The following is a 16,976-nucleotide window of genomic DNA, read 5'->3' as shown; positions in this document are numbered from 1 at the left end:
GTGTACATATATCAACGAAAATATTTTGGCGGGCTCCCGAGATCGCTTCAAACAGCAAAACTATACACATGTACACGCATGTATATTCCAATTAATACGCGTATATGTTCGAATTACTACGCGGATATATTATGTGGTGTTTGTCCCACATGGTTTGCCATATACGCATATAATAGTAAGTCCTTCGTTTCATATCCGCTTTTTGCGTTTTGTCGCCGTTTTTCACCCCTTTGAATGTCCATCGAGTTGTTTACACATATAAATAAAAAACAGCAAACTAAGATATCCAAGTTTTTCCCTGCCAACAGTGTTTATTGGCGAGTAATAAGGGACTCTGCAGATAATGAGTAGAGTGTCCTCCGACTAATTCCTCATTTAAAATTAATCGCATACAGTCGCCAAAAATCCACTAGTTTTAATAGCTAACATTTATGAGCCGTTGCCTTAAAATAGATTCAATCCCTACAATTCGCAAATGTTGCGTCGGAATCACGTCGGCCATAAAAGATTGTGTTGTAGTACGTATTGGTATACTGGGTTGCTTAGGACGCCGGTAAAGTGAAAATTATTTACCTCATTATTTAATGAAGTTCACAGTATTTAAATATTCATATTATGGGCGTGGTCTATTGCGATTCTGACGAAAAATATCTTCGAGTAAAACAACTTTGAAATTTGTAAATTGTTCGACTTTTAGTCCACCATTTGTAGTAAGATTTAAAAAGATAAGCTAGTTATGTATGTCGTTATGGCATCGTGGAGCCAATGAGCGTTTGAGAAAATATTGAATAAGACGCAAATATATAGCGGCTTTATTTAATTGTTACACGAAATGAGTTAACCAATGTGTGAATAATTCTAAAAACCAGTTCTTTTTGTTGTAGCTGCACGTTTAATGGAAGAGTTAATAAAAGGTTCACATTATTAAGAAGTATGTGGAAAGTCCCCGGGACGTAGCCAGAAACTTGAAAGAGGGAGCAGAATTCAGGGTATTTTGCAACGTACTAACTGGGGCATAGGCCCCCCAGTCCCTTTTACGGCCCACTCCAGTTAGATCCCTTTCTACCTCCCCACCCCCACCCTAGATACTTTAACCATACCAGCATGTTTAAACAATTGCGATGAATTCCTCATTACTGTTCTTGGGTGGCTTAAGAGGGACATAGGAGAGAGAAAACAGTGTCCCAAAATATGACAATTTTGGTAAGACTTTAGCTATGCCAACATGTTTAAAAACTTGAGATGAAATCTCATCACTATTCTACGGTGGCTTAATTGGGACATTTTTATCTGAAAATGTTGACTGTATATCTAAATATGTTTACTTTTTATCTCAAAATGTTTGTATACTTTTTATCTGAATATTTATTCTGTAGTACACTACTAGTACAAGCACTATGACTGAGTGACGCAATGAGTTTGACCAATCTTTGCAAATATACAAACACTATCAGATTTGGCCACTGTAATAAGAAGCCCAGATTGACTAGTAAAAACCCATTTCAACACTAAACAATATATGTGACACGTGTTTGTAACATCATATATTCCGTAAATGAATTAATAAGTGTGAAATTTAACAGGCAGCATGCATCCTTGAGAAGCTCTAGAGAGGATGTGGAAAACAAAATTATTACGTACGACGTACGCAGACTTCGTACATCCTTGTTAAGTTAGCAGTCAACATTTTGAGATAAAAAGTAAAATCTTTCAGACATTTTGAGATAGAAAGACACAATTGTGAGATAAATGGTCACAATTTTTGGATAAGAAGTCATTATGAGATAAAAAGTCAAAATTGTGAAAAAACAAGTCACAATTTTGAGGTAAAGTGTCTAAATGTTGACTTTATATGTTAACATTTTGAAATTTGAGGACACTTTCCTTTCTTTCATATATGTCTCTCTTAAGCCACCGTACTATTCTATGTACCTCGTATTGCTCCATTTCCCTAAGCATAGCAAAATAAACAACATGGCTGACGGTACATTGTTGGGGCTGTAAGTAAAATCATGTCTGAGCTGTGTGAAAACTGTTAATGTCAACGTCATTTTGGGATTAAAATATTCTTCATATGCTTGGCGACACTCGTATCATGATATGGTCCCTTTTTGAGAAATTTCTTAAAAAGTCCCTGGCAGAATTTTGAAAGGGGCAGTTCTCACAAAGGGAGCATTATTGATGTGCGAAGAAAGTTTATTGTATTATGTAGTAGACGAACTTTCAGTCGAATATTGAGAAGAGTCGCTTTACTTCCTTCAACCTGAACAGAGGGCTTAATATTACCTGGTTTTAGTTCAAATTTTTTTCGCGTACTCAAAGGGGGGGGGGCGATCGCTCCCACCGCCCCTCCCCCTGTCTACGTCCATGGAAAGTCCATTGTTATTGGTTCGCGTTCGCGGTTCACTCCCTATGCAGATTGACGTCACACGGTGACCTGTACATTCATGAGCTTTTAAGCATCACGTTTCTGGTCAGTGAGAATCTGCTAACTTTGACATCAATTTCTATAAATGACTGTCTCTTTCGACTAAACTGGAAGCACAGTATTGTTTGTGTACTAAAATAATTCAATATGAGCCAGAGAATTAATAGATTTTTTTCGCTTCAAGCTATGAATTTAATTTCAATGCATTTAATTGTATAACTATGTAATTACAAGAGTTTTTCTGTAGGTGAAAAGGCATGATTCTGTTCGTTTATTCTCAATGAATAATTTTCAGGCCAATCTATAGCATGTCCACCTATACCTTTAAAAGGTTAATTTGCCATTGTCTGTCAATGAATGTTCTGGAAACGTTAATTCGTAATTGACAAAACATCCTGACGTTATGATTTTGATACAACCGAATCTAAGCTAAGCAGCAAAAATGACATCACTTGTATACTATAAATTATACCATAGGCGTACGGGACCAATTCAGTTTGGGGGGGGGGGGGCAGAAATTTTTGTGCCCGAAAGTTCTCATGACACTATCTAAGCGGAGAGCCACCATTGGTTGGCGCGTAGCGTACAAGAAAATTGTTGGCAAAAAATGCCTCTCAGATTGCCGGAAACGGCACTTCTGAGGCTTTGCAAGTTGCATCTAAACATTCTTTATTTTATAATCTCACGTTTTAGAAATTTACACTTCCCCAAAAATTTGGTAAATTAGAAGAAGAAAATATGGTAACATCACTTTGAAGGGGAAAAATGGGACAGTATATTTTTTAAGCTCAAATTTAGTTACCGTATTTATTATTTTAACACAAGTACTCAGCTACCTCCAGCAAAAACACACATTGTTCAACGACACGTAGGCGGGATAATGTCGCTGTGTCGGGTGAGGCTTCAATTTGTCTCACAAAAAAGTATAAAATATAACAAAGAATATGATAAACCTGTAATTCTAGGCTTGTAGGCACCCCCACCCATCCATGAAAAAGAAAATGTTTCTTATATACACTCATGTCGGGGATGTCCAGGTATACAATTGACTAGTTAGAAAAAAAAAATGATCGTGCAAAAAGCGTGATAGCCCAGATGAGCTGCGCTTACGGTGGTGTTACACGGAGATATTCGGGCATCATGATGCTAAATAAAGACAATCATGGAATTGTCAGGCAAAAATTTGAAAAGATTCGGGCAAGCTACTCCATATATATATATATATATATATATATATATATATATATATATATATATATATATATATATATATATATATATATATATATATATATATATATATATATATATATATATATATATATATTTATATATATATATATATATATATATATATATATATATATGTATATATATGTATATATATATTTATATATATATGTATATATATATATATATATATATATATATATATATAAATATATATATATATATATATATATATATATATATATATATATATATATATATATATATATATAAATATATATATATATATATATATATATATATATATATTTTTCCTCCTCTTAGGCTGCCCAAATTTTTCAGGACTTTTGCCCGAATTTCTTGTCCTCTGGAAATTTGGGGGGCAGTTTTTTTTTTTACGCCTATGAATTAAACGCTCTAAGGAATCCTTGTTTAGCTTTTTGTGCAAGTAATATACCATAGAAGCTCTAATATTTGCAAACAACTTGCGGAATATCAACCAATCAAATCACGGGCCGGGTACATCCTGCGACAGCCTTATTCGAACGTCGCCCTTATATAAATATAATAAATATACTAACTGTATATCTGCTATAGCAGTAGTAGCCTGCGGCACCCTTTCAACCTAGCCTCGAAACAAATGATGGCTAGCCGCTAGAACCTTCAATTATTACTTGAAATTGCATAATGGGTATTTGTATAAGCAGTACCAACCTTTAGCAATGCAGCGTAGGACTTCTTCTTCCGAAAACTTGTACTTTTTCGAAAATGGCATGGTCTCACAAAGTGTAGCCGCTCATATGAAACGGAAACGAATAACAGTGCACTTCTCCAACTGGTCGAATTCAATTAATTTACAAATCCTAAACCCTTGTTCCGTTGAACAGTCGATCTAGCGATATGTAGCCAAAACAACCCTTAAGAGGAATTCTAGTGATGGCTTCAGAATACCTGGTGCACACACGTTTTAATGTTCAACGAATAAAGTGACCCCGTTTACAGCCAAAACGTGCCACCCCTCCCCCCCCCCATCACCCACTAAACAGGAAGTCGAATCTGTTTACTGTCATAAACTGATAAATATATACTAATTGGCAAATTCATCAAACTTGGACGACAGTGGCGGTATAGAACGCCTTTGCGGTCATCAGTTGGTTAACTTTTCCTTTCTCGGTGTCAGCTTTATCTTAACATTAAGAATTTAAACCTCTACACAAAGCCACAATTCAACGATTGCGTCATAGTGAAAGGTTTTACTTACATTTCTTCGTAAATGATAGATTATGTCACTCACCAATCAGCATATGGGCGGCCATGACCGCAAAAGCGAAACAAGAGGCAAAGAAGCATGTATAAAAACACAAACTAAGTATATATAAACAATATATGCACATACATTGAAAATATATGTCAATTCACAAGCAAACATATGCTTTTACCAAAGATGTTAATCACCAAGATGATATATATTTAAAATCACATATCAAACTTACATTTAATCCCAAAATAAAAAATAAAAATATTTTAAACACGACGAATTAGGCTATATTTGCAAATATGATGACATATTCAAGCAAGCCCCGAAGTGAATCCTAATTTCCAACTAAACGTGACTAGACACTCAAGGGATTTGATCTGAATTGGCTGCATGGAATGTGTCAGAGACCGTTTAATAATGGCATCAATCACATCTTGAACTTATCTTTGAATCATTTCAGCCTTACATATGGAAATAGACATGGGAAAACGGGAGCCTTCAACAAGTGTAAATGCAACTGCATTTGTATAGCAGTGTAGCGATATACGCATATCAAGTATACAGTTAAAGTGAAGTCGTATCACAGAGCCGATTATATACGGGTGGTGGGATAACGTCGGCCCCCCTACCCAGACACCAACCCAGTTGGCACAAAGAAAACATGAGAGAAGAGATGGGAAGAAAAACTAGAAAACAGGAATGAGAGGATAGGAAATAGAAAGACGGAAACTAAATAGTTAAACTGTCGAAAAATATTTTATTTCGATGTATGTGTAAAGTTAAGCTATAATTTGAAATCTCGTGTGAATATTTTGGAGAAAGGGGTATTTGATGACGTCATATATCCTTGTGTGGGCATCGGATCACTCCAATCTTTACATGAGGGTATAGATGAAGAGTAGTTCTACAATATATATGAATTTGAAGGATTTTCTATGAGGCCAATTGCAGATATAAACTCAGCCGCACATTCGATTTATGTGTAAAGTTAAGCCTTAATTTGAACTCCCAATATTTTTAAGGAAGGGGTATTTGATGACGTCATATTTCCTTGTGTGGGCATCGGATCACTCCAATCTTTACATGAGGGTATATATAGATGAAGAGTAGTTCTACAATATATATGAATTTGAATGATTTTCTATGAGGCCAATTGCAGATATAAACTCAGCCGCACATTCGATTTATGTGTAAAGTTAAGCCTTAATTTGAACACCCAATATTTTTAAGGAAGGGGTATTTGATGACGTCATATATCCTTGTGTGGGCATCGGATCACTCCAATCTTTACATGAGGGTATAGATGAAGAGTAGTTCTACAATATATATGAATTTGAAGGATTTTCTATGAGGCCAATTGCAGATATAAAGTCAGCCGCACATTCGATTTATGTGTAAAGTTAAGCATTTTGAAATCTCGTGTGAATATGTTTGAGGAAGGGGTATTTGATGACGTCATATATCCTTGTGTGGGCATCGGATCACTCCAATCTTAACATGAGGGTATAGATGAAGGGTAGTTCTACAATATATATGAATTTGAAGGATTTTCTATGAGGCCAATTGCAGATATAAAGTCAGCCGCACATTCGATTTATGTGTAAAGTTAAGCATTTTGAAATCTCGTGTAATTATGTTTGTGAAGAAGGGGTATTTGATGACGTCATATATCCTTGTGTGGGCATCGGATCACTCCAATCTTTACATGAGGGTATAGATGAAGAGTAGTTCTACAATATATATGAATTTGAATGATTTTCTATGAGGCCAATTGCAGATATAAACTCAGCCGCACATTCGATTATGTGTAAAGTTAAGCCTTAATTTAAACACCCAATATTTTTAAGGAAGGGGTATTTGATGACGTCATATATCCTTGTGTGGGCATCGGATCACTCCAATCTTTACATGAGGGTATTGATGAAGAGTAGGTCTACAATACATATGAATTTGAAGGATTTTCTATGAGGCCAATTGCAGATATAAACTCAGCCGCACATTCGATTTATGTGTAAAGTTAAGCCTTATTTTGAAATCTCGTGTGAATATGTTTGAGGAAGGGGTATTTGATGACGTCATATATCCTTGTGTGGGCATCGGATCACTCCAATCTTTACATGAGGGTATAGATGAAGAGTAGTTCTACAATATATATGAATTTGAAGGATTTTCTATGAGGCCAATTGCAGATATAAAGTCAGCCGCACATTCGATTTATGTGTAAAGTTAAGCCTTATTTTGAAATCTCGTGTGAATATGTTTGAGGAAGGGGTATTTGATGACGTCATATATCCTTGTGTGGGCATCGGATCACTCCAATCGTAACATGAGGGTATAGATGAAGGGTAGTTCTACAATATATATGAATTTGAATGATTTTCTATGAGGCCAATTGCAGATATAAACTCAGCCGCACATTCGATTTATGTGTAAAGTTAAGCCTTATTTTGAAATCTCGTGTGAATATGTTTGAGGAAGGGGTATTTGATGACGTCATATATCCTTGTGTGGGCATCGGATCACTTCAATCTTTACATGAGGGTATAGATGAAGAGTAGTTCTACAATATATATGAATTTGAAGGATTTTCTATGAGGCCAATTGCAGATATAAAGTCAGCCGCACATTCGATTTATGTGTAAAGTTAAGCCTTATTTTGAAATCTCGTGTGAATATGTTTGAGGAAGGGGTATTTGATGACGTCATATATCCTTGTGTGGGCATCGGATCAATCCAATCTTTACATGAGGGTATAGATGAAGAGTAGTTCTACAATATATATGAATTTGAAGGATTTTCTATGAGGCCAATTGCAGATATAAAGTCAGCCGCACATTCGATTTATGTGTAAAGTTAAGCCTTATTTTGAAATCTCGTGTGAATATGTTTGAGGAAGGGGTATTTGATGACGTCATATATCCTTGTGTGGGCATCGGATCACTCCAATCGTAACATGAGGGTATAGATGAAGGGTAGTTCTACAATATATATGAATTTGAAGGATTTTCTATGAGGCCAATTGCAGATATAAAGTCAGCCGCACATTCGATTTATGTGTAAAGTTAAGCCTTATTTTGAAATCTCGTGTGAATATGTTTGAGGAAGGGGTATTTGATGACGTCATATATCCTTGTGTGGGCATCGGATCAATCCAATCTTTACATGAGGGTATAGATGAAGAGTAGTTCTACAATATATATGAATTTGAAGGATTTTCTATGAGGCCAATTGCAGATATAAAGTCAGCCGCACATTCGATTTATGTGTAAAGTTAAGCCTTATTTTGAAATCTCGTGTGAATATGTTTGAGGAAGGGGTATTTGATGACGTCATATATCCTTGTGTGGGCATCGGATCACTCCAATCGTAACATGAGGGTATAGATGAAGGGTAGTTCTACAATATATATGAATTTGAAGGATTTTCTATGAGGCCAATTGCAGATATAAACTCAGCCGCACATTCGATTTATGTGTAAAGTTAAGCCTTAATTTGAACTCCCAATATGTTTGAGGAAGGGGTATTTGATGACGTCATATTTTCTTGTGTGGGCATCGGATCACTCCAATCGTAACATGAGGGTATAGATGAAGAGTAGTTCTACAATATATATGAATTTGAATGATTTTCTATGAGGCCAATTGCAGATATAAACTCAGCCGCACATTCGATTATGTGTAAAGTTAAGCCTTAATTTGAACACCCAATATTTTTAAGGAAGGGGTATTTGATGACGTCATATATCCTTGTGTGGGCATCGGATCAATCTAATCTTTACATGAGGGTATAGATGAAGAGTAGTTCTACAATATATATGAATTTGAATGATTTTCTATGAGGCCAATTGCAGATATAAAGTCAGCCGCACATTCGATTTATGTGTAAAGTTAAGCATTTTGAAATCTCGTGTGAATATGTTTGAGGAAGGGGTATTTGATGACGTCATATATCCTTGTGTGGGCATCGGATCACTCCAATCTTTACATGAGGGTATAGATGAAGGGTAGTTCTACAATATATATGAATTTGAAGGATTTTCTATGAGGCCAATTGCAGATATAAACTCAGCCGCACATTCGATTTATGTGTAAAGTTAAGCCTTATTTTGAAATCTCGTGTGAATATGTTTGAGGAAGGGGTATTTGATGACGTCATATATCCTTGTGTGGGCATCGGATCACTCCAATTTTTACATGAGGGTATAGATGAAGAGTAGTTCTACAATATATATGAATTTGAAGGATTTTCTATGAGGCCAATTGCAGATATAAACTCAGCCGCACATTCGATTTATGTGTAAAGTTAAGCCTTAATTTGAACACCCAATATTTTTAAGGAAGGGGTATTTGATGACGTCATATATCCTTGTGTGGGCATCGGATCAATCCAATCTTTACATGAGGGTATAGATGAAGAGTAGTTCTACAATATATATGAATTTGAAGGATTTTCTATGAGGCCAATTGCAGATATAAACTCAGCCGCACATTCGATTTATGTGTAAAGTTAAGCCTTATTTTGAAATCTCGTGTGAATATGTTTGAGGAAGGGGTATTTGATGACGTCATATATCCTTGTGTGGGCATCGGATCACTCCAATCTTTACATGAGGGTATAGATGAAGAGTAGTTCTACAATATATATGAATTTGAATGATTTTCTATGAGGCCAATTGCAGATATAAAGTCAGCCGCACATTCGATTTATGTGTAAAGTTAAGCCTTATTTTGAAATCTCGTGTGAATATGTTTGAGGAAGGGGTATTTGATGACGTCATATATCCTTGTGTGGGCATCGGATCACTCCAATCTTAACATGAGGGTATAGATGAAGGGTAGTTCTACAATATATATGAATTTGAATGATTTTCTATGAGGCCAATTGCAGATATAAAGTCAGCCGCACATTCGATTTATGTGTAAAGTTAAGCCTTATTTTGAAATCTCGTGTGAATATGTTTGAGGAAGGGGTATTTGATGACGTCATATATCCTTGTGTGGGCATCGGATCACTCCAATCGTAACATGAGGGTATAGATGAAGGGTAGTTCTACAATATATATGAATTTGAAGGATTTTCTATGAGGCCAATTGCAGATATAAACTCAGCCGCACATTCGATTTATGTGTAAAGTTAAGCCTTAATTTGAACTCCCAATATTTTTAAGGAAGGGGTATTTGATGACGTCATATATCCTTGTGTGGGCATCGGATCAATCTAATCTTTACATGAGGGTATAGATGAAGAGTAGTTCTACAATATATATGAATTTGAAGGATTTTCTATGAGGCCAATTGCAGATATAAAGTCAGCCGCACATTCGATTTATGTGTAAAGTTAAGCCTTAATTTGAACTCCCAATATTTTTAAGGAAGGGGTATTTGATGACGTCATATTTCCTTGTGTGGGCATCGGATCACTCCAATCGTAACATGAGGGTATAGATGAAGAGTAGTTCTACAATATATATGAATTTGAAGGATTTTCTATGAGGCCAATTGCAGATATAAACTCAGCCGCACATTCGATTTATGTGTAAAGTTAAGCCTTAATTTGAACACCCAATATTTTTAAGGAAGGGGTATTTGATGACGTCATATATCCTTGTGTGGGCATCGGATCAATCCAATCTTTACATGAGGGTATAGATGAAGAGTAGTTCTACAATATATATGAATTTGAAGGATTTTCTATGAGGCCAATTGCAGATATAAACTCAGCCGCACATTCGATTTATGTGTAAAGTTAAGCATTTTGAAATCTCGTGTGAATATGTTTGAGGAAGGGGTATTTGATGACGTCATATATCCTTGTGTGGGCATCGGATCACTCCAATCTTTACATGAGGGTATAGATGAAGAGTAGTTCTACAATATATATGAATTTGAAGGATTTTCTATTAGGCCAATTGCAGATATAAAGTCAGCCGCACATTCGATTTATGTGTAAAGTTAAGCCTTATTTTGAAATCTCGTGTGAATATGTTTGAGGAAGGGGTATTTGATGACGTCATATATCCTTGTGTGGGCATCGGATCACTCCAATCTTAACATGAGGGTATAGATGAAGGGTAGTTCTACAATATATATGAATTTGAAGGATTTTCTATGAGGCCAATTGCAGATATAAACTCAGCCGCACATTCGATTTATGTGTAAAGTTAAGCATTTTGAAATCTCGTGTAATTATGTTTGTGAAGAAGGGGTATTTGATGACGTCATATATCCTTGTGTGGGCATCGGATCACTCCAATCTTTACATGAGGGTATAGATGAAGAGTAGTTCTACAATATATATGAATTTGAAGGATTTTCTATGAGGCCAATTGCAGATATAAACTCAGCCGCACATTCGATTTATGTGTAAATTTAAGCAGTTTGAAATCTCGTGTGAATATATTTGAGGAAGGGGTATTTGATGACGTCATATATCCTTGTGTGGGCATCGGATCACTCCAATCTTTACATCAGGGTATTGATGAAGAGTAGTTCTACAATACATATGAATTTGAAGGATTTTCTATGAGGCCAATTGCAGATATAAAGTCAGCCGCACATTCGATTTATGTGTAAAGTTAAGCCTTATTTTGAAATCTCGTGTGAATATGTTTGAGGAAGGGGTATTTGATGACGTCATATATCCTTGTGTGGGCATCGGATCAATCCAATCTTTACATGAGGGTATAGATGAAGAGTAGTTCTACAATATATATGAATTTGAAGGATTTTCTATGAGGCCAATTGCAGATATAAAGTCAGCCGCACATTCGATTTATGTGTAAAGTTAAGCCTTATTTTGAAATCTCGTGTGAATATGTTTGAGGAAGGGGTATTTGATGACGTCATATATCCTTGTGTGGGCATCGGATCACTCCAATCGTAACATGAGGGTATAGATGAAGGGTAGTTCTACAATATATATGAATTTGAAGGATTTTCTATGAGGCCAATTGCAGATATAAACTCAGCCGCACATTCGATTTATGTGTAAAGTTAAGCCTTAATTTGAACTCCCAATATGTTTGAGGAAGGGGTATTTGATGACGTCATATTTTCTTGTGTGGGCATCGGATCACTCCAATCGTAACATGAGGGTATAGATGAAGAGTAGTTCTACAATATATATGAATTTGAATGATTTTCTATGAGGCCAATTGCAGATATAAACTCAGCCGCACATTCGATTATGTGTAAAGTTAAGCCTTAATTTGAACACCCAATATTTTTAAGGAAGGGGTATTTGATGACGTCATATATCCTTGTGTGGGCATCGGATCAATCTAATCTTTACATGAGGGTATAGATGAAGAGTAGTTCTACAATATATATGAATTTGAATGATTTTCTATGAGGCCAATTGCAGATATAAAGTCAGCCGCACATTCGATTTATGTGTAAAGTTAAGCATTTTGAAATCTCGTGTGAATATGTTTGAGGAAGGGGTATTTGATGACGTCATATATCCTTGTGTGGGCATCGGATCACTCCAATCTTTACATGAGGGTATAGATGAAGGGTAGTTCTACAATATATATGAATTTGAAGGATTTTCTATGAGGCCAATTGCAGATATAAACTCAGCCGCACATTCGATTTATGTGTAAAGTTAAGCCTTATTTTGAAATCTCGTGTGAATATGTTTGAGGAAGGGGTATTTGATGACGTCATATATCCTTGTGTGGGCATCGGATCACTCCAATTTTTACATGAGGGTATAGATGAAGAGTAGTTCTACAATATATATGAATTTGAAGGATTTTCTATGAGGCCAATTGCAGATATAAACTCAGCCGCACATTCGATTTATGTGTAAAGTTAAGCCTTAATTTGAACACCCAATATTTTTAAGGAAGGGGTATTTGATGACGTCATATATCCTTGTGTGGGCATCGGATCAATCCAATCTTTACATGAGGGTATAGATGAAGAGTAGTTCTACAATATATATGAATTTGAAGGATTTTCTATGAGGCCAATTGCAGATATAAACTCAGCCGCACATTCGATTTATGTGTAAAGTTAAGCCTTATTTTGAAATCTCGTGTGAATATGTTTGAGGAAGGGGTATTTGATGACGTCATATATCCTTGTGTGGGCATCGGATCACTCCAATCTTTACATGAGGGTATAGATGAAGAGTAGTTCTACAATATATATGAATTTGAATGATTTTCTATGAGGCCAATTGCAGATATAAAGTCAGCCGCACATTCGATTTATGTGTAAAGTTAAGCCTTATTTTGAAATCTCGTGTGAATATGTTTGAGGAAGGGGTATTTGATGACGTCATATATCCTTGTGTGGGCATCGGATCACTCCAATCTTAACATGAGGGTATAGATGAAGGGTAGTTCTACAATATATATGAATTTGAATGATTTTCTATGAGGCCAATTGCAGATATAAAGTCAGCCGCACATTCGATTTATGTGTAAAGTTAAGCCTTATTTTGAAATCTCGTGTGAATATGTTTGAGGAAGGGGTATTTGATGACGTCATATATCCTTGTGTGGGCATCGGATCACTCCAATCGTAACATGAGGGTATAGATGAAGGGTAGTTCTACAATATATATGAATTTGAAGGATTTTCTATGAGGCCAATTGCAGATATAAACTCAGCCGCACATTCGATTTATGTGTAAAGTTAAGCCTTAATTTGAACTCCCAATATTTTTAAGGAAGGGGTATTTGATGACGTCATATATCCTTGTGTGGGCATCGGATCAATCCAATCTTTACATGAGGGTATAGATGAAGAGTAGTTCTACAATATATATGAATTTGAAGGATTTTCTATGAGGCCAATTGCAGATATAAAGTCAGCCGCACATTCGATTTATGTGTAAAGTTAAGCCTTAATTTGAACTCCCAATATTTTTAAGGAAGGGGTATTTGATGACGTCATATTTCCTTGTGTGGGCATCGGATCACTCCAATCGTAACATGAGGGTATAGATGAAGAGTAGTTCTACAATATATATGAATTTGAAGGATTTTCTATGAGGCCAATTGCAGATATAAACTCAGCCGCACATTCGATTTATGTGTAAAGTTAAGCCTTAATTTGAACACCCAATATTTTTAAGGAAGGGGTATTTGATGACGTCATATATCCTTGTGTGGGCATCGGATCAATCCAATCTTTACATGAGGGTATAGATGAAGAGTAGTTCTACAATATATATGAATTTGAAGGATTTTCTATGAGGCCAATTGCAGATATAAACTCAGCCGCACATTCGATTTATGTGTAAAGTTAAGCATTTTGAAATCTCGTGTGAATATGTTTGAGGAAGGGGTATTTGATGACGTCATATATCCTTGTGTGGGCATCGGATCACTCCAATCTTTACATGAGGGTATAGATGAAGAGTAGTTCTACAATATATATGAATTTGAAGGATTTTCTATTAGGCCAATTGCAGATATAAAGTCAGCCGCACATTCGATTTATGTGTAAAGTTAAGCCTTATTTTGAAATCTCGTGTGAATATGTTTGAGGAAGGGGTATTTGATGACGTCATATATCCTTGTGTGGGCATCGGATCACTCCAATCTTAACATGAGGGTATAGATGAAGGGTAGTTCTACAATATATATGAATTTGAAGGATTTTCTATGAGGCCAATTGCAGATATAAACTCAGCCGCACATTCGATTTATGTGTAAAGTTAAGCATTTTGAAATCTCGTGTAATTATGTTTGTGAAGAAGGGGTATTTGATGACGTCATATATCCTTGTGTGGGCATCGGATCACTCCAATCTTTACATGAGGGTATAGATGAAGAGTAGTTCTACAATATATATGAATTTGAAGGATTTTCTATGAGGCCAATTGCAGATATAAACTCAGCCGCACATTCGATTTATGTGTAAATTTAAGCAGTTTGAAATCTCGTGTGAATATATTTGAGGAAGGGGTATTTGATGACGTCATATATCCTTGTGTGGGCATCGGATCACTCCAATCTTTACATCAGGGTATTGATGAAGAGTAGTTCTACAATACATATGAATTTGAAGGATTTTCTATGAGGCCAATTGCAGATATAAAGTCAGCCGCACATTCGATTTATGTGTAAAGTTAAGCCTTATTTTGAAATCTCGTGTGAATATGTTTGAGGAAGGGGTATTTGATGACGTCATATATCCTTGTGTGGGCATCGGATCACTCCAATCTTTACATGAGGGTATAGATGAAGGGTAGTTCTACAATATATATGAATTTGAAGGATTTTCTATGAGGCCAATTGCAGATATAGACTCAGAAATCTTTGAAATCAGTCGTAAATTGTTTTTGGGAAGGGGTATGATGACGTCATATATCCTTTATTGGCCGTGGATCATTCCAATCTTCACATTAGGGTCTGAGGAAAAGTAGTTCTACAACATATATTAATTTGATTATAAACTTTTGTAAAGCTGATGATACTTATCATTCCATATATTTTTTATTATTTTTTCATCAATTATGGTTACGTCTCCTCTTTTGTCATGGTGGTATAGAAAACTACAAGGGTATTACGACAAAACATATACATGCACTCACTCGCTCAATTTTGATCTGGGAAAGAAAAGTCTATATTTACATCAGTCTCCTTTTCGACGCACACGTTGACCCGTCCTCACATTCATTTTACGTTAAATAAAGATTCAGAATGGACGCCTTGCCCTCACAAAATTGAAATGATATGGAGATTAATTTATGATCTGTATATGTTTCATGTTTCCCTTAGGTGCACGTTTGTCCTCGAAAAGCGTCCAACGGTGATTTTTCTTTACAGCCTGAAGAAAAGAGGGAAAAATCAAATTGCCAAGTTATTTTAAATTGAGATAATTATTATTATTATTAATATTAATTGTAAAGCTAATGTGCCTGTTGTCAGACTTATGATGAATAATGGCCATTACAAGACACCGTATTGCGCTTCGCTAGCCTGTCTAGTTGCACATTTCGAGTATGCACACTCTAACTTCAACAATTGCTGTCACCTCTCATCGTTTGAAAACGCGGCTGAAAGTGCGGCTCACTTTACTGTGGTCAGTGCTAGCGGACTGTTGCTACTGTTAGTAGTGTTCGTTTACGCAAATGTTTGTTTCGCGGAACTAGGCCTAATGCGATGTAGGTAGTATGTTGTACTGTCCTTTTACTTTTAGCCTATCGGTGGAGTGCCAATAATGACCTTAATATTGACTTTCGTTGCGCCCGTTTATGGTAGGCCGCATGGGAAATAATTGCTGAGTTATGTCCGACGTAATTGCTGAATTATGCCGACATAAATCCGAATTATGTACCACGTAAATACGAATTATATCAGACATAAATGCATTGTACTTTGCTTTATACAACATAAATAACTGCGCTGCTTTCACGCTACAGCAAGAAGGATTAACACTAGCTCAGAGCATGATAACAGCTTCAAAACTCGCTAATGTGATTGTTCTATTTAAAGGCATTGAAGACTCTCCCCAAACCGCGTGCCGCGCTCTGAAAAAGTTAACTTTCCGTTGCTTGCAAGTGAAGTTTTCTTCTTGTCGCTACAAAATGCAGACAGTAATGAAACGTGATACCTTGTTATCTTTTATCCAGACCTGAGATGTCCATCGCTTCTATGTACGCTGTGTTGTGGGTATTGACCGTAGCTGTATGTATTGACTGTACAGTAGTGTCTAATTACCGATGGTAGCAAGCTTTGTGTGTGTTTTCTGGGGTCGATGGTGGTGTCTAACACTTCTGTTACACCTCATTCGAAACTAGGTCAGATTACCGACATGAGACGTTTCTTTGTGCGCGAGTCTAAACACCCTTTAAGTAAATGACTGTGTGTAACTGCACTGTACTTAGGTACAGTATATTCCAATGTGCTTTAATATATAAACTCCATTCATTAATCTGATCATCATTGAAATTTTGTTACTTTACATTAAGTGTTGTTTCATAGTAATTGATATAGATGAATATGACACACTCTTTTTAATTTAATCATGAAAAATTCATAAAGATTGTAAGCTCAAAACTCAATTGATTGTCGTAATCTATTTATAATTATTTTGTTTT

The 16,976-nt window shown here is 35.9% G+C and overlaps 1 protein-coding gene across 2 annotated transcripts in view; it reads left to right on the top strand.

The window, feature by feature from the left end:
* LOC139976892 (translation initiation factor eIF2B subunit gamma-like) overlaps window positions 1–16,976 on the top strand; it is a 109,529-nt gene that overhangs the window by 10,576 nt on the left and 81,977 nt on the right. Inside the window, exon 1 of one of the 2 annotated variants that reach the window (XM_071985779.1) lies at window positions 15,989–16,040. The exons of the other annotated variant lie outside the window; for it this stretch is intronic. The gene's annotated coding sequence lies outside the window, so the exon portion shown is untranslated. Of the gene's footprint in view, window positions 1–15,988; window positions 16,041–16,976 lie in introns of those variants that run through there. 2 annotated transcript variants of the gene reach the window in all.

Source organism: Apostichopus japonicus, chromosome 2 (genome assembly GCF_037975245.1).
Source record: "Apostichopus japonicus isolate 1M-3 chromosome 2, ASM3797524v1, whole genome shotgun sequence".
Lineage (NCBI taxonomy): Eukaryota > Metazoa > Echinodermata > Holothuroidea > Aspidochirotida > Stichopodidae > Apostichopus > Apostichopus japonicus.
This window is presented reverse-complemented; position numbering and strand designations above follow the sequence as displayed.